The 24,921-nt window shown below is 53.9% G+C and overlaps 1 protein-coding gene and 1 long non-coding RNA gene across 3 annotated transcripts in view; one reads left to right on the top strand and one right to left on the bottom strand.

Moving 5' to 3' along the window:
* The window catches only part of GNAO1 (G protein subunit alpha o1), a 125,740-nt gene that overhangs the window by 27,330 nt on the left and 73,489 nt on the right, over nucleotides 1-24,921 (bottom strand). The window lies entirely within an intron of this gene.
* On the top strand, nucleotides 5,776-8,831 carry LOC149993973 (uncharacterized). The gene is made up of 3 exons (XR_016507766.1): nucleotides 5,776-5,929; nucleotides 7,736-7,843; nucleotides 8,284-8,831. It is a non-coding gene; the product is annotated as an uncharacterized LOC149993973 (long non-coding RNA).

The raw sequence follows: 24,921 nt of genomic DNA, 5'->3' as shown, positions 1-24,921 counted from the left end.
TTTTTCAAGACCTGGTGGGTTGGAGGGGTGACTGCGGCCTGAGACCCCCGAGGCCCTGTCACTGGCTCCGCCAGCCGACACCTAAAAGCTCCCACCGGGAAACCACCTGCCAGCCCCTGTAATCCGTGTGGTTTCCCAGCCCTGGCCCTGGCACCGTGAAGCGGGAGGAGCCCGTGCTAGGCCATTAGCAAAGCTGGCCGGGCCCCTGGCTCAGTGCTGGGCACGAGCAGCCAGCAGCACCTGGACCCTGCCTGCCCAAGTCTGCTCCCAACGGGGCCGCCAGACACATGGAGACAGGGACGGCTCCTCCACAGATAAGTCAGCGCGGGACAGATGTCGTGAGAGGCGTATGTCTGGGAGATGGGCAGGCAGGGCGCAGTGCAGACGCTGGTCTTCGCTGAGGAGGGAGCCACAGGAGGGCCTTGTCAGGCAGCTGTGGGTCCTAGGTGTCCGGTGCCCCTCCAGCCGTCCGCCGGGCCTGAGGACAAGGGTGGGGCTTGGCGGTCCATGCGGCCCTTAGACGTTAGGCTAAGAACAGCCACCTGCCTGCACAGATGGTCCTCATGTGTGCCCTTGTGCGCCTCCAGGGGGGGGGAGGGCTCAGGGGAAGCCTGCGGTCCCCCTGCAGGGCAGCTCGAGGTGTGAGAACTCTCCCCAGAGCCTCAGAGCCACTGTGGAGGCACCCCCTGCACGCGGGGCAGGGACAGTCACCCTCTGCCCGTGCGTCCCAGGCTGCTGGCTCCCGAGGGCCCTCGCTGCCTCCCGCGCACTGAGCCTTCACCCGCCCCCTCAGATGAACTTGCTCTGCTTCACGTGCCTCCTAAAACCACCTCGGCAGGGTACCCCGTGCCCGGGCCAGCCAGGGAGGAGGGCAGCAGCAGCCCGTCCCCAGCTCTGTGCAGGGAAATGCCGAGGCCAGAGGAGAACGTGGCCGGGGCCCACTGATGAGGCTGGCCTGGCAGGGCGGGGAGGGGTGTTCTGCGCGGGTGACCAGCAGAGGGTGGGGGCTGTTCTGGGCCCTCAGGGGCAGCGGTGTTTGTCACCAAGGCTCCTGCTCACCTCGGGTTCCCGAGAACGAAGTGGGATGCCCACTCATCCAAAGTTCCAACCATCACCCACTCTGGGACAGCCTGATGTGGTGCCATTTTCTCTTGGTTCCTGTCTCCCCTGGGTCTAGGTCTCCTGGGTGTCTCCCCTAGACAAGGGCGCAGCCAACAGCTGGGCCACCAAGCAGGTTCTACTCAGTCAAAAGTAAACACTATGGTGAACGGGACAGAAGTTTCCAAATCTGTGGTGCCCTCGCCCTCTGTTTTTAGTTTTTCTTAAGTTTTTTGTTCCTGACAATGTTCTAAGATAAGAGAAAGGAACTAAAATTGGTTAGGCCACGTTTCTACAAAACGAACAAGGGCAGAATGAAATTACCCACACAGAGCTCAGTCAAAGGGAAGAGAAGTGATAATGGCCGGCCTCATCTCTCTCCAGAACACAAAATGACGATGGTGAATAGTTTAATTAGAGCCGCCTCGGCTGGGAGATATCAGGAACACAATTACGGAAGAGAAAAGGCGGATGCTAGCACACTACGCATGGGGCTGGGGCTCGGGGGAGACAGGCAAGCCCTGAAGACACCAGGTTTGGCTGATGGGTGCCTCTCCTCAGGCTTATTCACTGACACCCCTTTGTGTCCCTGTCCCCTCACTGGAGACATCAGTCCCACACCACCCATTAGAGCGACTGGATGCTCTTTTGCGAGAAGGAGCAAGTCACCTTGCCTCCAGGAACTCAAGGACGGAGCCTGGGGCAGTGCTTTGGGTGTCAGAAGTGGGATTCAGCCTACACTCTGCCTCTGACTGGCTCTGGGACCCTGGGGAGGTCTCCTCTCCTCTCGGGGTCTCAGGGCTCAGTGTCCCCCAAATGCATAAGGAAGGGGTTGGCTAGATTAGCAGTTTTCAAAGGGTAGTCTCTGAGTGAGGCCTTTTCAGGGGTTCACAGAACCAAAGTTGTTTTCTATACCAATACATTATTTGTCTTTCTAACAGTGTTAATGTTTGCACGTATGGTACAAAAACAGTAGATAAAACTGCCAGTCTTTTAGCAGGAGGACGTGGCCCCAAACTGCCCTGGTTGACATTGCATTCTTTGCCACCAGGCATTCACAGTAAAGCAAATGCCAGTCTCACTGAAGAACGTCCTTGATGTAGTAAAAATTATGAATAAAAAAATCTCTGCCCTCGAATACACATCTTTCCCATATTCTGTGTGATGAAATGGGAAGCATCTGCAAACCAAAGGGTGGCGGTTGTCTTGAGAGAGGCACGCGTAAGACTGAGCCGTGGGCTCTGACAGACCCCACTTTTCCCTGAAGGAACACCTGACAGACAATGGCAATTCAGACCTCGGTCTTTGGCAGACATTTTCTAAAAGTGAACCAAGGGAGCTTATCACTTCAAGGAAAACAGCAAACATATTTGTTAGTAAAATTAAAAAAAAAAAAAATCCAGTTTTCAAGTGAGACATCAGAATTTTGGAGAGCTCGTATTTACCACTATCAGCCTGGAAACTTCTCAGTACCCACACACTTTTTACAATAGCATTGGTGCTGCAGTTAACAAACGTGTGTTTTTATCATTGTATGCTGACACGGGTAAACACCTGGAAGACCTGTATAACTCCGTGAACCAATATTGTCCAAATGACCAAAATGAGGTTAAAAGTCATGTGTAGGTAAGGAATCCATTCAAAATGCAAGGTAGACCAATAGGTTTTTTTTTCAGGAGTTAATTATTTAGAGCAGTTTTAGGTTTACAACAAAACTGAGGAAGCTACAGATTTCCCATATACCTCTGCCCCTACAAGTGCATAGCATCCTCCATTCTCAACATCACTCACCAGAATGACTGTTTGTTTTAAACCAAGGATCAGCCTACATGGACATGTCAGAACCACCCACGGCCACAGTTAACCTTCAGGTTCACTTGGTGTCGCATATTCTATGGCTCTGGAAAACTGTGTGACTTGTATCTGCAATTTCGGTGTCACACAGAGTATTTTCTCTGCCCTAAAATCCTCCGTGCTCTGCCCGATCGTCTCTCCCTCGTCTCCCCCACCTCTGTTCACCTTTTCACTGTGTGCACAGTTTCGCCTTTCCCAGAATGTCACATAATTATTATCATACAGTATGTAGCCTTGTCAGACTGGCTTTTACTCACTTAGTAATAAGCATTTAAGGTTCCCTCATGTCTTTTCATGGCTTGATAGCTCATTTCTTTTCGGTGCTAAATAATGTTCTATTGTGTGTACGTACCGCAGTTCATGTACCCATTCACCTACTGAAGGACATTTCGGTTGCCTCCGAGCTTTGGCATTTATGAACAAAGCTGCTACGAACACCCAGGTTTTGGGGTGGAAATACGTTTTCACGTCTTTGGGGTAAATAAAAAGGAGTACGATTGCTGAATCACCTGGTAAGAGAATGTGTAGTTTTGTAAGAAACCGCCAAACTGCCTTCCAAAGGGGCAGCACCTGTTTGCATTCCCACCCGCAATGGATGCGCATTCCTGTGGCTCCCCATCCTCGCCGGCACTTGGTGTTGTCGGTGTCCCAGACTCTGGCCGCTCGGATAGGTGTGCGGTGAGTGGTGTCTCACTGTTGTTCTAATTTGCTTTTCCCTGATGACAGACGATACGGAGCATCTTTTCATAGGCTTTTTTTTGCCATTGGCATACTTTCTTCGGTGAGGGGTCTGTAAAGGTTTTGGGCCTATTTTTAAATTGGGTTGTCTGCTTTCTTATTGCTAAGTTTTAAGCGTTCTTTGCGTATTTTGGATGACAGCGCTTTATCAGATGTCTGTCTTTTGCAAACATCTTCTCTCAGTCTGGAGCTTGTCTTCTCATTCTCTTGACATTGTGTTTGCAGAGCAGAAGTTTTTAACTTTCATGAAGTCCAGCTTATCAATTCTTTCTATCATGGATCATGTCTTTGCTGTTGTATCTAAAAAGGCACCGCCATTCCCAAGGCCATCTAGGCTTTCTGATGGATCTTCTAGGAGGTGTACAGTTCTGTGTTTTACATGTAGGTCTATGGTCCATTCTGAGTCCATTTTTGTAAAGGCTGTATGATCTGTGTTTAGATTTATTTTTTGCATGTGGATGCCCAGTTGCTCCAGCACAACTGGTTGAAGAGACCCAGTAGATTTTAGTGAAACAGGAGAGCAAACGGCCAGTGACAGTTTCAGGTGGCAGCCAGCCTTTCAGAAACGACCACTTGCCCAGTTTGGGTGAGTTTCAAAGAATTATCTGAAAAGGCTGGTGAAGTATGCCTTCCCTTTCCAACTGCATGTTTGTGTTGGGCCCAATTTTATTCCAATTCTTCAACCAAAACAGCACATTTCAACAGATTGAATACAGAAGCATGTGTGAGAACTGAGCTGGCTTTTATTAGGCCAGACACGAAAGAGGTTTGAAAAAATGCAAAACGGTGACCTTCTTATTAAAATATTTTTAGAAAATATAGTAACTTTTTATAATAGTTTTATTTATATGAATGTGTAATGGGTTTGTCATAGTTATTTTTAAATGAATAGACATTTTAATTTTCGTGATTTTAATGTCTAATGCAATAAAGGTTGACAGCTATAAACCACATAAACGAAATGTTTACTAGGGTCCTCAATTTGAAAGACTGTAAAGGGGTCCCCAGACCAAAAAGTTTGAGAACCACTAGACCAGACCATTCTTTCCCAAACATTATCCCCTAACACCTTCCTAACTTCTGCCAAAGTCCTGTACTCCCTGACGTCTATCACTTGTTACCTTTCTTAGACACCTCTTTGTAGTTTATAAACTTCACGTCCCTATAGTAAATGAAAACTCTGTATGAAGTATTGTATTTTAAATAAAAGATACCCATTAGCATAACCACCACAAAGCAGAACACTAGCACTAAACCCAGTGGGGTCCCGCCGCCTGCTCCAAGCTCTGTTACCAAGGGGAGAGCCGGCAGCTGTGAAGGATGCTCCAGCCCCAGCCTAAGACCTGCCGTGTGAGGTTCTCAGGCTGCGAGGGAGCAAGGAATCAGCCTGACTTGGTGAACCCACGTCAGTAAATGCGGTGGCCCCGTTCCCCACCGCACAGACTGGAGGCATGTGCCCCAGCTCGGAGGGGCCCTGGGCAGGTGGTCTCTCAGGACCAGGTGACGAGGCCTCTACCTGCTGAGGTGTGACTGATTCACAGGACACCTTCTCACCGGCTGAGAGGCGGGGCTTTAAGCTACAGCCAACAGCTCTCAGTCAGAAAACCAGGGATTGTGAGTTTCTGTCGCAGGCTAGTGGTGGCGGAAGGAGCGCGTTCAGGAGCAAGGAGTCCGCCTGGGCTCTGGGGCAGTGGAGCTGGGATCAGCTGCTTCACCGCCTGGTTCCGCGGGGCCCTGAGCCATCTGCCACCAGCAGGGCCTCTGCTCTGGGTTCTGTGAAGCCGGAAGAGCCACCCTGATTCGCTGGGAGCGCGCATCGCTTGCAGGTGGGCACCCAGGAGTGGGGGCACAGCACGGGCTCCAGGCTTTCATCCCCGCAGACCTCCTGTCTCCTTCTCTGCCCTCACCTCCCTCCTGGGTTCTCTGGGTTTAGTTTCAAGAGGAAATAAGCTTGCTGGTGGTTCCAGCCCCTGACGAGCCCATGACGTTCTCATGGGCTGAGAAGAAGGGACATCTATGCCCTCCTTGCCTGGGTGTGGGGGCGCAGCAACAGTGAGTCTCCCCCAGTCTCTCCACCCCCAGCACTCAACCTGTGGCCTCACGTTTGTTGAGAAATGGCCCCGAATGGCCTGGACACGGATGCAGGAGTGCCAGGGGCTCTGGCCTGCTAAGGAGCTTTGTTGTCATGGTGACTGCTGGTCTCCTGCCGTCCAACCTCGTCTTCAAAGGGAGCTGGAAGGTGAGTGCTCAGTCCCAGGGCCAGCGGGGAGGAGGGAAGGGAGGAGGGAGGGAGGGGCGAGGGACCTCCCCACCTGTCCTCAGCAGCCCAGTGGCTGAGGGGACATGCTTCCTCCAGGGCGGCCGGCTGTCCACTATGCGGGGCCTGCATGGCACCATGACAACCTACTCCTGGGGGGGCCACCAAAACCAAATCCAGGACTCCCCTCTCAAGCCTCCATGGCCTCACCCAGCCACCAAATGAACTTGAGTAAAACCCCCAAAAAGAAAACCACTCTGCCCGACGTCCCACGTTAGACTTGACCAGCTAAAACGGTGGGAGTGGGGTCTGGTCCTCACTCTTCATCTGCACCCCCGCCTCCTCCATCCCTTTCCTTCTCTGGGGTCTTCTCTCATCGCCTCTCTACACTTAGGTTCTGGCATCCCACCCTGAACTTTTCCTCTCACCCTGCTTTCCTTCCAGCCACTGTCCTTCCTCTTCCTCCGTTTACCCTGTCTCCTCCCCTCCCGCCTCCTGCAGTATGGCGCCCTCATTGCCAGAAGTCCACTTCCCCTTTCTCTCTGGGTGCTTCTAGGTCACTTCAGTCCACAGGAGCCCTCCTGTCCCCCCTTGTGGGTCCCTGTGCCTCCATCCGACCGACACGGAAGGCCCCCAGGGCTCAGTCCTCCCACCCCTTCTGGCTGCCCCAGCCACCTTCTCTGTGGGCTGGGACTCACCCATGCCCCCCCTCCGTGTGTGGGGCTGCTGCATGACCCCTCCTGACCTCTGCCTCACCAGCTCCTTGACCTGGTCCCACCCTCTCCCTGCTCCTGATTTCTAGTCTAGAGATTTCTAGTCCTTCTAGAGATTTCTGCTGGATCGGCACACCACTGCTGCTATTTACTTAATTAAAGAAATGGCATTGAATTGATTCATTAAAAAAATTATCCTAAACAATTATGCCCATGAAGTCGGAGGGGCACACAGCCTCCTTCCATCAATAGTTCTGTGCTTCGCATCACACAAGCTGGGGACCCTGAGGTCATCTGCCCCCCCCCCCCAAGGTCTGAACTCTGACCCTTCCCCTTCAGAGCTTCTGAGGGTAGCTGGCTCCTCACGCACCTGGGGCTGCTGTCCCTGCTTTGTGCAGGGAGCAGGAGAACAGAAGCCTGCACCCTGGCCACCTCCCTGCGCCAGCCGGCGGCCCACACACCTGCCTTCTGAGTCGGAAGGGACCCAGGCGGGCTGCCTCTTCCTCGATTCCGGGAGGGAGGGAGCAGGCCCCTCCCCGGAGGTCCTACTTTTATAGCACCAGGGCGGCTGGAATGGGAGGGTGCCTGGGACCAGCCCTGGCTGGAGCTCTGCCTGGGGAGTGCCACCAAGATGGCACTGGTTGGACCAAAGTTCACTCTCCAAGGATAAGGCCACTGCCTCAATTTGCTGCCCTTCCAGGAGCAGCTCCACTGACCCCCAAAAGGCACAGCAGGCTCCGGAGGGCTGCGGGGCGGGGGGCGTGGCCCCCAAGCCTTTGCTCCAGCCCGGGCTGTCCCCACAGGCCTCATGCTGCCCTTCCCACTCCCTTGGCCGGCGGCAGTAGGCAGCGCCTTTGAAGTCGGGCCTTCTGTTCCAACGGGAAACTGCCCAGAACCGAAACTAGAGAAGCTGCACACTCAGCTTGCAGTTTAAAATGACACTCAGGTCTCCCCCAAGCACCCCCACCCCCTTTTAAAATGTCATCTTAATTTGATGGAGCCTGGTTTCATGTTTTCTGAATTTCAAGGTAATTTCTCTAGGACATTTCCCTCCTTATATATTTTTCACCTTCAGCATAAGGTGGAGGAGACGCTTGAGGTTAATCTGCGGGTCTGCAGACACCCGACCCTCTAGCAATTTGGGGCTGACTGCCCACTGGCTCTGGAGGCTGCAAACACCCAGGTCTGCGGGGTGCTGGGGGTTCTCTCCTCCATTCCATTCCACGTAGCGCTTTCTGGGGCTCCCCCTCCCCTTGGGGAGCCTGGATGAGCCTGGCCAGCACCGCCAACTCCCCTCCCAGCCCCCCTCCTCACTCAGTCTGTCCTTCTCTCCCCTGACTGGCTGTCCTGCCCCGATGGATGAAGGAGAGGGTCCCTAAGTGTGGGCCACTGGGGACCCCACGTCAGCACCATTGAAGCACACCAGGAGAAGCATATCAGGAAGATTTCCAATTCTCTTTCTTTTTAAGATTTCATTTATTTATTTAGAGAGAGGGGAAGGGAGAAAGAGAGGGTGAGAAACATCAATGGGTTCCCTCTCACACACGCCCCCAACGGGGACCGGCCCACAACCCAGGCATGTGCCCTGACCGGGTATCGAACCGGTGGCCTTTCTCATTGCAGGATGACACTGAACCAGCTAAGCCAAGCTCCAAATCTCTTTTAAGGATTCTGACCAGTGGTGGGGTAAGAAAGTCTCAGCCTGGTCCCACTATGTCTCTGATGCCCCTAAACACTTGCTAGTCATCCCTTTCAACAGAGGGAGCTGTCTCCCTGGCCTTCAGACATTTTGAATGTGCTGATCTACAAACCCAACCTGTCCTCAAGGGGTAGGTCAGGGAAGGTCCCTGTTATGGGCTCTATGGTGTCCCCAAAACTCATGTGTGGAAGCCCTAATCTCTAGTACCTCAGACTGTGACTATATTTGGAGATAGGGCCTTGGAAGCGGTAATGAAATTAAGATGAGGTCATGGTGTGGGTCCTAATCCATTATGACTCGTGTTCTTATAAGAAGAGATTAGGATACAGACAGAGGATGACCATGTGAGGACACAGGGAGAGGACAAGTCTATAAGCCAACAAGAGCGGCCTCCGAAGAAACCAGCGCTAAGGATGCCTCGGTCTCAGACTCTGGCCTCAGGAACTGGGAGAAAATAAATTTCCTTGCTTAAGCCGCCCAGTCTGTGGTCCTTCATTATGGCAGCCCTGCAAATTAATACAGCCCTCACGTGGGGCTCTCTTTGGGGCTGGGAGTGGGGGTGCTCTCTCTGTCTATAAGGCTGTGTAGGGTCTGGACCCCACCTCCCCTTGATCTTCACCCTGAGGCACCTTGCCCTCACTTGCCACCTGCCAGCTACCCTGTTCCCTTTTTAGGCTTTGCACATACTTGATAAGCTCATTTCCACCTCAGGGCCTTTGCACTGACTCCTCCTGCCACCAAACATCTTTGTGAGATTGGCTCCTTATTTTTCCAGTCTATGTTTAAACAAAACCCCCAAAAGAAACTCTTCCCTGACAGCACCCCTCCCCCATCTAAAGCAGGTGCCTCCTGCTGACCCCATGCCAGCTTTCTTTTCTTTAACAGCACTTATCCCAACGTGTAAGTAAATCTATTTGTTTCCCCATAGACTATTTCTCTTCCTAGGGAGATTGTGAGATCCATAAGGGCAGGGTCTGTGTCTGCCTTGCTGGTGATAGTAATTCATCTACAAGGTGCTGCTTGTGGAATGAATGAAGTGATGAATGAATTCTAGGCCATACGTTGAGATAAGCACCAAGGGCCACCTCCTTGTCATGGGAAGGCCCGGTCACACCAGGGTGAGCCATCCAGTAGCAGAGAAGAGCCTGCCCAGGGCTGGTTCTCAAGGTCTCTGCTCGGCTCCATGGGAAGCTCAGGGTGCAGGGTTACAGGGCAGGTCAGACACGAGAGAGGTGTGCACAGAAACAGGATGCTGTCCTGGGTGCCACGGAGAGACTGGAGAAGTGGGTGCCCTCCCTCAGTGCCTACCTGTGTCAGCTGAATACTGACTCAGCCACGGGTATGCAATGCACGCGCAGGGACAGGCCAGCTCCCCAGTACGGGGTGGGTGGTCGGTGAAATTCTGAAGCGAAACCACGCACATTTAGGGCTGTTTGCAGGGGTGGAGGGATTTGTTGTATTGTGTTATTTCAAACCCTCTAATGTCCCTTTTAGGAATTTGTCTGGTTTGTAATGTCATAAAAGAAAATGGAATAAAGAGCATGAGCTACAGAAAAGTGGAGAATGTTTGCCTTCACTGAAAAAGAGAAAAAAGCCCTGGCCAGTGTGGCTCAGTTGGTTGGAGCGTGGTCCCATAAACCAAAAGGTTGTGGTTTCTATTCCCAGTTAGGACACATGTCTGGGTTGCAGGTTCAGTCCATGGGTCGTGTATAAGAGGCAACCTGTCAGACTTCTGGCTAAGATGGAGGCCTAGACAGACACACTGCGTCTCCCTCCACAACTAAGAAGGAATACAACTACCTCAAAACTAGAGACAACCAGAAGTTCCAGAAAATTGAGCTGCATGGAAGTCCATCAGACAAAGGTATAAAGAAGAAATACTCATCCAGACGGGTAGGAGGGGCGGAGCCAGGGTGGAGAGGACATGGTGTGGTGGTGGCGGCAGTGGCAGGCCAGTGGAAAGCACAGTCACACATTTTAAAAAGTCGGAAGGGACACCTGGGGAGAGTTCCCAGCTCCTGACCAGACCCTGCAGCTCAAGGTCCCAGCGGGAAGATCAAGCCTTATTGCTTCTGACTGTGCAAACCAGTGGGGGTTGGGGCGGAGGAAGAAACTGCCTGTCTCTCAGCAGAGTTCACTTGTTGAGGGGGCCCCCATGGTCCTAGAACATCTGTAGACCCACCCACTCTGGGAACAACGGCCAGGGCAACAGCTAGAGAGGCGCCAGTCCAGTGCGGAAGTGGGAGAGGTGCCTGGAAAAGGGGTGAGTGCTGAGCAAGCGGCATTGTTCCCTCTCAGATCCCTCCCCCACATACAGTGCCACAACGTGGTGAAACGGGTCACCCTGTACTGATGATACCTAAGGCTGCACCTCTTACAATGTAACAGGAGCGACGGCTCTACCTAAGACACAGAAACAAACAAACACAGGGGCCTGTCAGAATGAGGAGCCAGAGAAGTATGGCCCCAAAGGGGGTATGGATCAAGGTTCCAGTGGGAGAACTAAGCGACGAGGAGATAGCCAACCTAATAGATGAGGAGATAGCCAGCCTAACAGATGCGGAATTCAAAACACTGGTGATAAAGATGCTCACAGGCTTGACAGATATGCTTGATTAGGGCAGACAGGGGCTGGTGGTTAGTGGTAGCACACAAGTCACAGTTGTGCCACTCTGGATCTGATCGTCTCCGAGGTCACTCTCGACCATCACACTTGGTGATGTAGCAACTAGCATGCAAATACTAAAACGCCTGAGAGTCATGAGGGGTTCTCCTGCCCCCAAAGGTGAAACTTCTTCCCAAGGTCTCACCACCCAAGATGACGACTGAGGCTCTGCCTCCTCTAGGATGGTCTCCCCAACCTTCCCCATGCCAGGTCTACACAGAAAGCGAGGGCACCTGTACCACACCTTCCACAAACACGGGAGGGCATCCCTGGGCACACCTGTCACCTGAGCATCTCTGCTCTGGGAAGGCTTTGCCCCAGCTCCACACCAGACTCCCCTCTGAAGCCCCACACTGGACTCTGAATTGCACCACTTAGTTGCCAAGTGGGTTCCCGTGTGTTAGTCTTGAAAACAGGCCTCTGGTTGCTCTGTGCAGGGCAGGAGCTGCGTCTTCTCCAGGGCATCCTGCTCCAGACATGGGATGGGCATGGAGCTGGGCACACCAAAGGCGGTGTGCCATCATGTGAGACTGTCTGGAAGTGGCAAAATTAGTGGCCAAAGGCTGCTTACAACTCCCATGGCCCTTTGCCACTGATCCTGTATTGACTGACCTCAGAGGTCCTGTGTCAGGCCAGGGGTGTTTCCAGAGATGGTGTCCGTATGGTGCCGGAGCTGAGGCTGGGGAGCAAGACAGCGTGCATTGGGTGTGTGCTGGGTGCTCGTCCCAGCCTTTTATCCTCCCAGAAGAATTTTAGGTGCAATAATTTATAGACAGAAAAAAAAAGTGTTTTTTTCCATGATTCATTCAATTAATTACAAAGCAGCTGTTTCTAATAATTTGGGAGATGTAAGAAAAGGGACATGGCAGGGCAAGCCATATAAATATCAAGCTGGGGACACAGGCTGGGTGAGGACTCAGCACGCGGTGGTGACGTCAGTAAATGGGCTTTGGGGCCCAACAGTGGGTAGGCTGGCGGGCTGGCTGTGCCTTTGATTTCTGGGGTTGCAGCCCCAGAATTCCTAATTAGGAAGCTGGCCAACTAGAAAACACAGGGAGACCTGATTTCTAATCTGCAACATTTGTTCTGATTGTCTGGGGCGATACCGGCCCCCATGCCTGGGTCAGCTGGGCTGGTTTCTCCCAGCGGTGTCATGAGCCTGGCCAAGAGGCTTGTGGGACCATTTCCACCTGCTCAAGATGCTGTTCCCTCACTGTTCGTACTGTGGGGAAGAGGTCACTCTGCTCGCTCCCCATGCAAGTTTAATGATATTCCGAAACCTCAGGCCCACGTAAACCTAAGTGTTTCCATCTCCGAGGCTTCAGTTATCACAGGGAGGGTTTCCGGAATCATTCGGGGAGTTATTTGATATACTCAGTTGACAACTTATTGGAAAAAGTGATTCAGAGACAAGAAAGGAAAAAGGAGGAGCTGGGAGAGACCAGGGAAGGAAGGAGAGAAGAGGAGGAGGGACCCTGGGGGTGGGTGGAGCTGGTGGGAGAGCTCCTTAGTCACACGGGACATCACAGCGAGGCCACTTTCTGAAGTGGCTTCTATGCGAGAGTTCAGAGCAGCCTTTGGGCTCAGAGCCTCGCTGACCTGTCTTTGGGGTCAGGCAGACCCGGGTCTGGGTCCTGGCTCTGCTACCCATCAGCTGTGTGACCGTGGGCAAGTCACTCAGTCATTCTGAGCCTCAGCTTCCTGATCTGTAAGGTGGACACATTCATATTGCTTACCTAGTTCATACGGATACGGCAAGCTTTCCCACACGTCAGTCCTTTCTGCCCTGCTTTCCGAGTTCCTGCTCAATCTGTGTAAGACCCCTGGCCTGACGTGCGTACTATATGTTGCTTTTCTCGACTCAGCTTGAAAAAAAAAAAAAAAATCAACCCCCCTACTCTGGTCTTTTTCTAATATCTGGGCAGCCATGAGCCAGATGGGCTACATACTTGTTTCCTGGACTCGTATTAAAATAAACATCATCCTGTTAAAGTGAAGACTGTCACTTAGGATAACAGCAGAAACAACAGTGCCTGGCACGGAGCCTGGTCTGCGTGTGCTCCATACACGGGGAGTGGTTACCACCTGCTGTCATCACAGTCCCTCAGACGTGCAGGTTTGGGGGGGGGGGGGGCGGGTGACAGTGGAATCTATCCAGGGATCTGCTACAAGAACCCTTCCCCTATCTGGGGCTCTAATCCCCTTTCTGCCAAAGCCTGTACCCCAGCCTGGATTGTTCCTTCACCGGTTCCCCTTCTCTTCCCACACTACCTCATGTCTGCACATAGTAAAAAATTGCCCTGCACAAAGATAACTTTAAAAAAAATCTTCTAGTTCTACAGAAAGGAGGGAATCCACACCCCCGGGCCCAGCACAGCTGCACACATTTTCCCCATCTCCGCAACTCCCTCTCCCCCAATTTTAGCAAAACCTGAATTTCTAAAGAGGGGGAGAAAGTACTGCACCCAGCGTTGCCTGGTTGTTTGTCAATTCTGCCTGGATGACTAACCGCCCAGAATCTGCTAACTGCAACTCCACCAGGAAGTTTCATTAAAAAAAAAGGGGGGGGGGGCACAAATTCAAACCTTAGAAAAAATGCTCACCTTCTTAAAACACACACACGCAAACAAGCCAATCCAACAGGTGGGTGCACGGGGCCCGCGGCCGCCGTGTGAAGAAGAATAGGACTTGGGATGGACTCGGCGCCTCAGGTCCAAGTCCAGAATGTGTGTCACCAGCAGTGTGATGCTGGGCAAAGCCCTTGGCCTCACTGAGCCTCGGATGCCTCCTCGGCCGCTGCAGGTGGAGGGGGCCCACTCCGAGGCTGCTGTGCGGATGAGGGACAGGGTGTGAGTGCTTTGCGAGGTGTGGGCACCATGGGGACATCAGAGGAGTGGGTGTTTTCTGGGGTGAGGGGTCACTCCAGGGTGGGGCCTTGACTCAGCTGGGAGGCAGGTGGAGTTTCTCTGATCCCGCCCTGGGCACAGGGATCCCACGTCCGTTCCTAACGGCTGTTCTCTCAGTCAGATGATGGCTGGTTCCCACTGGGACATGCTGCGCCCTCCAGGGGTGTCGGTGCTTTAGCCAGGATTCCTGGAGACCTGAATGCCTTCAAGGCCCAAAGGGCTCCAGGACTGGAGTCGGGGCATTTTTGGCACGGGGGAAGACACGTGTGAGTGGGGCCCCGCCCCACTGCTGGATAATATGCTCCTTGTAGGAAGAGTTCTGGGGTGGTGACAGCTTCCAAAGAACCGGGGTTCTCTCCTTTTGTGCCTAGAGAAGAAACTTGGGTCCCAGAACCAGATCAGACTCTGACCTGGAGCCCTGGTCAGACCCCATCACAGGCTCTGCTTGGTTTCCCAGAAGTATCTGAAAAAGTATGGGGTTTTGGCTGGAGACACAGGTTTGCTCTACAGTCCTCACCTGCCCTGGGCCCTTGCTGCTGGGGCCCAGCAGGTGCTGGGGAGAGGTGACTACCTGGGCAGAGGTACCTGCCCCACCTGCCCGAGGGGCTCTAGTCTTTTGACGCCTTGACCCTTGGCCTCCGCAGTGGCATGGTTGCTCCCTGGGTAGGGGCTGGGGGCAGCCGGAGCCCAGCCGCACTGCTGAGCTGCTGCAAAGCGGCCAGTGAGCCAGCCACTTCTGTATCCCTGGCCGCGCAGATGCCCTTGAACTCCGCTCCACATGGGAAACAAATGCTTCTGCCTTCCAAACTGAAGGACTTTGTTTAGCTCAATTCCGGAGCCCCTCACCCTGGCAACGGGTCTTTGGGGGATTTACATTTCATGCATTACAATGGGAGCAGCCATTCAGCAAGTCGGGGGGAGGGACCCCAGAACACAGAATCAATGTGCCCACCCCCCACCAAGAGCACAGCCACAAAAGAAAAACAGAATCAACAACAAAAATTTCCCACAAGTCCATCTGACCTTGGCTGGCAATCAGCCAAATGGGAATTCAAACTTAATCAAACTTTCATGTCTCCCTTGTAAAGCTCAGGAAATCAGTAATTGGCTTTATAATTGAATTTTCTGATCACGTATCAAAGGAGTGGGTCCTGCCAAAGGCCAAGGAATGGCTTGTCTCCAGTAAGGACGGCCAAGGCGGCTCTGAAGGTAGGGGAGGGGCACTAACCGCTGGTGGGCTAAGAATAGAGCCTGTTATTTATAACCAGAGAGGCTAGTGACGGCACAGCCCGCCCTTACCAGTGGTCCCCCAAACACTCACCCCAGGAGCCCTGCGTTTCTGATTCCTTTAGCCATGGTGGCCGAGGCGTGCAGGGTAGAATGGGGGGTGGGGCAGGAGGCAGGGACACGTGTTGGTAGCACGGGGGATGTAAGGAGGCCTGCCGGGGCAGGGGCCTGAGCTGAGATTGGACGGGGTGGAGGCCAGGGACATTCTGGAACAGGAAGTAGGACACAGGAGGAGAAGGGGGAGTCCAAGGATTTGGCCTGAGAAACTTCAAGGAAGGCAGTGTTTTCAACATAAAGAAGGAAGCCGGAGAGGCCTCCAAGATTTTCTTTCCGTATTTACGTGCTCCTATGTTGGGTGCATATATGTTTACAAGGGTCATATCCTCTTGTTGGGCCACCCGCTTAAGTGTTAGGTAGTGGCCTTCTTTGTCTCTTTTTACGGCCTTTGCTTTGAAGTCTATTTTGTCAGCATTTTTTTCATGCCCATGTGCTTGGCATATTTTTTTCTACTCTTTCACTATCAGCTTTTGTAGATCTTTTGTTCTGAGGGGGGTCTCTTTAGACAGCATATATGTGGGTCACGCTTTCTTATCCATTCCGCTACTCTATGCCTTTGGACGGCAGCTTTTAATCCATTTACATTTAAGGTTATTATTGGTAGGTGCTCGTTCGTTGCCATATTTTTTTCCCTTTGTACCTGTGTCCCCCGCCCCCCCTTCTCTGTCTCTCTCTCTCTCGTTCTTTCTTCTTCTCTTAAAGCAGTCCCTTTAGCGTCTCTTGCAGTGCTGGCTTGGTTGAATTTTTTCTAATACACATTAAAATAGATACATAGCCACAAAAGTAAAAAATAAAAGGTTTATATGTACCTACTTAAAATAATCTTACGGCCTGGCCGGGTATATCATCCTACCAGTCCATGGCTGTGGGTTTGATCTCTGGTCAGGGCACACGCAAGAAGCAACCAATGAGTGCGTAACTAAGTGGAACAAAAAAAAATCAATGTTTCTGTTTCTCTCTCTCCATCTCTCTCTCCCTTCCTTTCTCTCTAAAATCAATTAAAAAAAAAAATCTCGCACCCACCACTGTGTGTGTATCACACTAGAGAAAACTGCTATAAATACAGGAGCAGGTCCTGAAACACGGCATGCGGCACGCAGATAGAATCAGGGCCTCGGAGCTCTCCCGCAGGCCTGTAGCAGAGGACAGCCCATCCTGACAGCTGGGAGAACAGAGGTGGGGTGAGAGGCGGGAGGCTCTACTGCACCCGTCACCGCCAAGTGCATTTTCAGGCATGCTCCATGCGACAGAGAAGCAATGCCCTTTCACTGCTCGGGCCTCACAACTCGGCTGGGTCCCAGCGAGGTGCTGGGGGAATGGCCTTCTCTCCACAGGAGAGGCAGGGTTTTGAAGGCCTGGAAGGGATCTGGCTAAAATCCACTCCTGAGCGCACCGTACCAGGGACTTGTGGACAAAATACCCTGTGGACAAAGGTATTTTGATTTTTCTACTTGAGGTCACAGCTAGACATTTCCCAGAACCCCTTGCAGTCAGATGTGACCAGGTTCTGGCCAAAGGAGTGTGCCCTGGCCCCCAAATATCCCTGACAGCCTTCTGCATGTCTCCTTCCTCCATCTGCTGGCCTGATGTCAGGGTGTGGTCCTTTCCTGAGTTGAGCCACTGAGATTTGGGGGTGTCTGTTACAGCAGGGGAGGTCAGGCATATTCTGGAGCGTCGATGAGCTTCCGTTGCTACCACATTGGGACTTAGTCCTTGGGGGGCACCAACACTTCCTTAGTATTTTTTACCTACACGGGTCCCCTGCCAGAGTAGACATTTACATACAGGACGGCAGGGGTGGACGTGTTGCTCAGGAGCCATCCACAGGGCAGACAAAATACCAGCATCTCTTGAGATTATTCTAAGGATGCAGAGGGGCAGAGCATGCAAAGCCTCACATGTGTACAGTGAATGCTCAGCGTCTGGTGGTGCCCCCTCCTCTGCCACACTCATCCTGTGGGATGGTGGATGCAGCTCATCACAGCTGCAGGCCCCCCCAAACTTAGGGATGACTGCGATCTGGGTGCAGTCCAGACCATCAGCTGGGCAAGAACCTGCTGGGAACATTGTTCACGGAGCAGGTAAGACAGCCAGTCCCTGTAGCCCCAGAAGAGTGTAAGACCCCAAGGGAGAGCAGGCAAGAAAGGTGAGGAGGCCCAAGTGAGGGGGCAGGGGCAGCACAGGCGACGAGCAGACAGCTCAGCACACCGTGGGCGGGTGACTGTCCATGAAGCGGAGTTTACCTGAGCGCCTGCCACCCTGGGCCAGGCACCCTGCTGGGGGCTGGGCATTGATTCCAATTGGAATCATATAGGCCCATTCCCTCCTTATGGTCTAGTAGGGGTACAGACATTGATCAAATATTCACACACGCACATTTCCGAACGTGACAGGGCCCTAGAGTGAGCTCCCAGGGCTCTGAGAGTGTCAGGACAAAAGGCCCAGCCTGGTTGGGGGGGTGGGGGGGGTGGGGTGGTCAGGAAAGGCTTCCCAGAGGAGGTGGCAGTAGAACCCAGCTCTGAGGGCGGGGAAGGGGATGGAGGAGGATGTCCCCTGCAGAGGCCGCGGCTCCCACAAAGCCCTGGGGTGGCGAAGTTGCAGCATTAACAGCCTCAGAAGCAGACTCTGGGGCAGGAGCACAGACCCAGGGCTGCAGGGCTCTGTCCTGAGGGCCAAGGCTGGCACCGAGGGCTTTTAAGCAGGGGATTTAGATATGCATTTGCAAAAGCTCACGCTGGCTCTTGCAGGGAGTGAAGATTATGGGGGAGAGAGAGGGAGTGCTGCAGCTGTCTGGGGGCTTGACCAGGGCGGGGAGGGCACCACATGGGTCTGTGGGATGGTCAGTGGCGGCACCTCCCACTGCTCTGAGTGCCAGGTGTCCTGGCGGTGCCCTGGGACGCCTGCCGATGTGCTCTGGGCTTGGGTCAATGCAATGTGTGCTGCCTGCTTGTGACCGTGCCCAAAGGCGCCCGGCATCACACCCCCACCCTCGGCCTGCTCTGTGTGCTGCACCCTCTCATTCTCATCAAGCAAATGGCTCCTGAAACGCGCCTTCCCTCTCGCCACCACCCAGCGGGCCTTCCAGGTTGATCAGGTCACAGCTGACAGCTTCACACGGCCAGTCAGCGCCCCGTGCCGCCCCATGACAGTGACCCCTGACACAGATGCTGCAATGACAGCAATGGACAGTGTTCTTCGGCCCGATTTAGTGGCTTCATCCCCATGGCTTGGTGGCCCACTGGGCTGGGAGCGTGCCTGTGTGTGCATGGGGGTTGGGGGGCAGTGGAGGGGTGCAGTGGGTGGGGGTGGGGGGGAAAGAGGGCTCCCTCCAGTGCAGGCTGCCCAAACACCAGCTTCCTCCTGGAGAGAAGCCAGTCTGTAAGTATACGTACAGGCCCTGCCTCCGAAACTTGTGTTTCGTTCTCTTTTGGATACAAAGGAAGAGCCTAAACTTAGCAATTAAGTTCTGCCAGAAGAACTTACTAGAACTTTTTGGAATTCATAGAACTGACATGGTGGGGGTGGGTGGAGGGGATATCTTAGAAGCCAGCAGGCTCTACTGTAGGACCCTGTAGGACAAGGGACTTGTCTGAGGTCACACAGCCAGAGGGAGCCGGGCTGAGCCTGCAGGCCTGCTTTTCTGGGAAGGTTGAGGGTTCTGCCACGGGGCTGAGGCCTGGCGCTCCTCTGGTTCAAGTCGGCCCCTCACCTGGCAATGACCCCAGCCCCTCCTTTCTGAGTTCCGGGGGCCCCAGGGAGAATGGGCTCTGGCCCCTCCGATGCCAGTCACAGTGAGGAAGGACTGGCACCCATACTGGCCTTTCTCCCCACCCACTGGGCCATGTGGTTGATGAGCTGCTCTCTCCCACCTTCTCCACTTTTCCCAAGAGGAAACAGCCTCCTTCCAGAGGGCAGGCCGGGTCCTCCTCCTCCCATCCAACCTGGAAACTACTCGGACTTGGTGCCCAAGGATGTGCTCTGGGCCTGCTTCCTGGCACGCTCCGGATGGAGACAACGGAGCAGTCTGCCCACCCACTCACCCCCGGGGCTGGTGAGCCCCCAGAGCCCGGGAAGGGCACAGAATAAGCCTCAGCCAGTGCAGACGAGGCCCCCACTGCTCTGTCCGCGCCGCGGCCTCATCTGCCAGCAGGCGGGACGGTCATGCTGTGGCGTCGGATCCACGGCTCTGCTCCTCTGGCTTCAGCTGAGCTCTTGGACCTGGTCCCGGGGGTGGGGGGTTGGTGTTACATGGGGGTTAGGGTACTTTACCGCTCAGGTGTACAACACAGACCCTGAAAACTGGGCGGAGACCCCAGCCTGGCCCAGGCCGCCAGGTCACCAGGGGAGTCAGCCGGTCCCCGCACCAGGCAGGGAAGTGTGACAGGAAGGAGAGGGGAAGGAGGACAGAGGGCTGGGAAGGGGGGGGGATGGGGCGCGTCCACAGAGCTGGAAAAGCTGGGCCTAATTTGGCCGTGAGCTATTTCAAGACTGTGCCCCGGGGACCTCAGACCACAGATTTGGGGGCGGGGAGTCCAGTAGTGCAAATGCTCCTAGTCCACGGCTGCTCACAGAGCGCCAGCGGCTCCTGGGCTGACAACGGGAGAGGAGGCGAGGAACCCAGGCTTCTAGAGCTGGGCGACACGAGCTTGCTGTCTGGGCCAGAAAGGGCCTGTGGACATCGGTGGCAGTAACATGTTCATGCTGGATTTGGAGGAGCACGCTGCACTGCCAGCACTCCCTGTCCACATGCTTGCTTGTCATAAGTATCGACAGCTGAGGAAACTGAGGCCAGGGCTGGGGGTTGAGGGAGTAGGGGTCAGAACAGCCGAAAAGGGCTGAAGTCAGGGCTGGGCTGGGAGGGCAGCAGCGGCTCTCTGGATGCGCTGAGTCCGGAGCCAGAACCAAAAGCAACAGGTATTTTCTTCTGGGGGATTCACTCTCATCCCAAGAGCCCCTCAGCCAATCGGAGCCCTGCATTCCCGTGGTCACAGTGACTGCTTTAGGGATGAGCATGTGATCCAGTTGGGGCCAGGGAGGAAAAGCGACCCCTGCTAGGACCTAGGGGGCTCCCCAGGGAGGAGACCACACAGGCATACCCGTGTCTCAGGCTGCTCACAGGTCAGGTGTGATGGGAGGATGCAAAGAATTAACCGCTACAACCATTGCCTTGTGAGGTAAGGGGGTGACTGTGTGGAGTCTAAGGTGAGGACCACACAGTGGGGCAGAGTGAGGAGATGAAGAGAAGCCAGGGACATCATCTGAGCTGCTGGATCAAGCCTCACCTGCAGCTGTACCTCTAGACTTCTTAATCCATGGGCCAGCTGATTTTTTTCATAGGTCACGCTATTACTTGTGACCCACAGTGTCCTAACTCACTCACCTATTTGGAGGGGTCTTTAGCAGTGATAGGAGACCACTGTCCTAACTCACCCATTTGGAGGGATCTTTGGCAGTGAGAGGGGACCACTGTGGGCCAGCTTGCAGATAAAGAAGGGGGAGGAGGCCGAGAAAAGCAGAAGATGGATGTGTGTGGCTGTGGGAAAGGCAGACAGGTTCTGGTGGGGGTGTGTGTGTGTGGCACTACCGACCCCTGTTCCCCACAGAGCAGGGCCTCTGAGCTGGGGAGGCCCCGATGCCACCTGAGCCACCCACCACATCCAGCCTGTGACTCAGACACAGCCTGTCACACAGAGCTGGAAGAAGCCCTGGAAATTAAGGAGCCACCTTCTCAAACTAGGCACGTGATCTCTGCCCAGGCTATGGAGCCCTGCATCTTTTCATTTTGGTCTCCAACCTTGCCGCCCAGTGCACAGTCTGCCAGGGCGTGAGTGCTTAGTAAGCATTTGAGAAATGACTAACTGACCGACTGAGCAAGAGAAAATGAGGCCCCATGTTGGCTGGGGGATGCGAGGGAGCCTGGTGAGATGCAGAGAGAACGGAACTGTGATTCAGAAAGCTGCAAGTTCCAGTCCTGGGCCTGCCACGTCAGCCCCTGCATAAGTCCCTTTCCTATTTGTGCCAGATGGGGCCTATTTTGTCCCATCTGCAAAATGGAGCTGTGGAATCTTCAATGGAGGAGTTTCAAGCTGTATTAATCTGGGCAGGTGAAGCGGCCAGGCAGGGCCGGACGGGGGCCGTACAGCTGGAGAGCCCTGGCAGGTGGGCGCGCTGCTGCCCAGCAGAAGCCTCCCCCGGCCTCAGGTCTGGGCGTGGGGGCACGAGGCCTCCATCTGTCACCTCCCCCTGGCCCCTCGTCAGCTTTGACAACCGTCACCGAGGTTTCTCCAGGCCCCAGGGAGCTCAGGCAGACACAGGCCAGAGAGCAGCCTTGTTTCCGTCTGTTTCAGAATTAGTACAAACCGCAGGGCGAACAGCGCTGCGCTGTGGAGACGGCACCACAGTATTTTTGTGATAAAAAAAAAAAAAAAAAAGATGGTACTCTGAGCTCTACTGTGTGACTTCAGGGTTGCGATTTCTTTTACCAGAGGAGATCCAGTGGTGTTCTGGAAACTAAGGTGAAATAGGATTCTGCTTCCCCAAAGAGCCGCCACTGTCTCTGGGGCAGGGGGCAGTTCTAACAAAGCCCCTCAGAGGAGCAGAAGAGCACCAGGCGGCAACTGCAGCCAGGGTGACCTTTAGTTCTGTTCAGGGCAGTGACCCTTGGCAGCCACTCAGTTGCTTTGTGTCTTTGTTTCTCACCTGAACAATGCACCTAAAACCTTACCCGTTCCTCGCGAGGCTGCCCTGGGAAAAATTAACCAATGTTTTACGAGCCGTAATACTTTTAAACAAATCATGTTCTCACCTGAACAATGCACCTAAAACCTTACCCGTTCCTCGCGAGGCTGCCCTGGGAAAAATTAACCAATGTTTTACGAGCCGTAATACTTTTAAACAAATCATGAAAAGGACAGGCGCTAACATGGGCTGAGAACTTGCTGTGTGTCGGGCCCTGTCCTAAGCACTTTACACTCATTGTCGAGTTTAATCTGACAGCCTGTGAGTGAGGAGGGCAGGAGCATCATGCCCCTTTCACAGGGAACTTGGGAAGAGGAGCAGACCTAGAGTGGGGGTGGGGGAGACTTGAGGCAAACAGAAAGGCTGCATGAGAAAAGCAGTGAGAGTTGTCTTTTGGGTCCCTTTTCATATGTTGAGAGAGACTTAGGGAAACATATGGGACTCTTTTAATGATTTAATGTTTTATCTGATTGTCCGGTGCCCACTGAATTGGGACTCTGCTCTGGACCCGAACCACATGGATTGCAATTTCATGAGGGTCACGTACCTATACTATGGACACATGTAGTCTGTACTGCATGACCTTGGGCAAGTCACTTTGTTAGCTGCATCTCATTTTTAATTCACTTGTAAAGTGGGAACAACAATAGCACCCACTGCACAGGGGCTTGTTAGCATTAATAATTTAACTCATGTAAGTCGTTTAAAACGCCCTGGAGCATAAAGACCGAAAGCTTCAGTTCCGGGTCCATGTACTTGGGGATCATTTCCACCTGGAATCCCGCTGGGTTGAAAGCACACTCCCCTTATTTGGCCCCTTCTCCTGACTTTCTATAAGGATTCACCTTGTCCCCAGTTACCCAGGTGGGTCACACGACAGTCCCAGTTTCCTGATCCTTATCCTTTGGCCCCGGTAGCCAGTCACCAGTCCCACACCACTTTGCTGCCCTCATTTCCAGCCTCCACGGAGACCCTGTTGTGTGGTCCATTATCATAGCTTCCCCGCTGCCTCCCCACCTTCAGTCTCTCCCCCAACCAGTCCATCCTGCACAGCCATCACGGTCATTTCCCAAGCTCACTTTTGTCTGTCCCTCTCAGCTCGAAATTCATCCATTGGTGCCCATGGTCAACAGGATAAAACGCCAAGTCCTTGGCATTCTTTCCAAGGCCCGGCCAACCTCGGCCTAACTGGTTTTCTACCTGTCCCACACCTGGCCCATATCCTAAGCCTCTGTTCTGGCCACTGGCCTCCTCCGTCACCAAGTCTCCTTTGGTCACCGCCAACCCACTCCCCTCCTTCTAGTCCCTTTCCTTGCTCACACCGGCACCTGCCATGTCTCTGTTCTGAGGACAGTGGCAGCCTTGCTTCCTCCAAGAAGCTTTCCCTGACCATCTTGTGGAACAACCAAGTTCATTCAGCCTCTGAATCCTGTCTTCCCAAGAAGATGACCAGCTCCTTAAAGGCCCCATCTCACTCACATACCTTTGTGTCTTTACACAGGGCTTAGCCCAAAGCCTGCACATAGTAGGCACTCAACCAACATCTCTTCATTCAGATGAAATTACAGGCGCTGGCCCTTCTTTTTCTCTGAGAATTGCAAGAATTAGAAATGCCATTCCATTCAAGCGATTCTTTTTGAACACCTACCAGGCGCTGGGCACTCTGCTGGTTGTCGGGGTGAGGAGGTGACCCGAAGATGAATGACTCAGGCCTTGAGCACAGAAAGACCTTAAATTATAAAGTTCTTATTCTGGCTTAGTGGGTGGGCTTTGTGTGTCCCAGAGCCCCCTGAAATTATGTGCAGAATTTCTTAATGTGGGCGTGTATGTACGGCTCTGGAGTGAAGGCCCATGGCTTTCATTAGCTGCTCACATGGGTTTGGACCCTAAAGTGTAAGGGTCACTGTTCTAAGGAAAGAGTGACACAAGCCACCACTCTTCACACCAGCGTAGGGGACAATGGAGAGAAAGCACTGGGCGGAGTGTCGCTGTCACAGGGAAGGAGGGGACGCTTCCCGGAAGGACGGGAGCTGAGCTGCTCCTTAATGAGCGGGAGTTGTCCCAGCAGGAAGAGGAGGAGGACGCTAAAGGACAGGGAACAGCCTGAGACAAGGTCTGGGGGCGTGGGAGGGCCTGGGGTCTCTGGGGAGGGGTCTGTGGTCAGGTAAGGCTGGCGCACTGAGGGTTGGAGCCCCAGACTGATGGGAGGGGCGTCCCTGCTGTCTGCTCTTTCTGGCTGGGGCTCATGCATAGTCACGTGGCCTCACGTGAGCCCACGGTACAGAGAGGCCGAGGGAGAAGTCAGTACGCCCTCCCTCCACCGGGGGCCAGAGCAGGTGGTGAGCCAGTGGCCAGGAGGAGTGAGGCACAATTTGTTCTACTGATGTGCAAGGAAACTTCTAGATGCTTCTTTGTGTGGACAGTGCAAAGCTGGCTGGCCCGAGCAGGCGCTGGGCGTGGGGCTGGCCTCTTTCAGATGCCCCGTGATGGGTGGGTGGGGGGACCGCAGAGGTGGGCAAGCCAAGAGGGGGAAGGAGAGCTTCCCTTCAGAGGTCAGAACACCAGTCAGGGCCGCCTCGGCGCGGGCAGTTCCCCAGCCCCGGGCACCTGAGAGAAGTCTGGAGAACCAGGCCTGGCGTCAGGGCATCCAGGCACCAGCAAGTGGCCTGCTGGGTGTAGAAGGACGGGAGGGTGTCCAATACCCCAGGGCCGCACTCCTGCCCCAGGGTGCAGTTCACTGGAAGCTTTCTCTCCTCCAACACGCCAGGCTTGCCCTCTGCTCAGGGCCTCGGCGTTTGCTTGGAGCCTGTGTCCGCTCATTCTCCAACGACTGGCTCCTTCTCACGGTCAACTTTTACCAGGAAAGTCCCTTCCAGGTTTGGGAAACCTTGCCTGGTTGCCCAGTCTGA

Source organism: Furipterus horrens, unplaced genomic scaffold (genome assembly GCF_987537825.1).
Source record: "Furipterus horrens unplaced genomic scaffold, mFurHor1.1.pri manual_scaffold_13, whole genome shotgun sequence".
Classification (NCBI taxonomy): domain Eukaryota; kingdom Metazoa; phylum Chordata; class Mammalia; order Chiroptera; family Furipteridae; genus Furipterus; species Furipterus horrens.
This window is presented reverse-complemented; position numbering and strand designations above follow the sequence as displayed.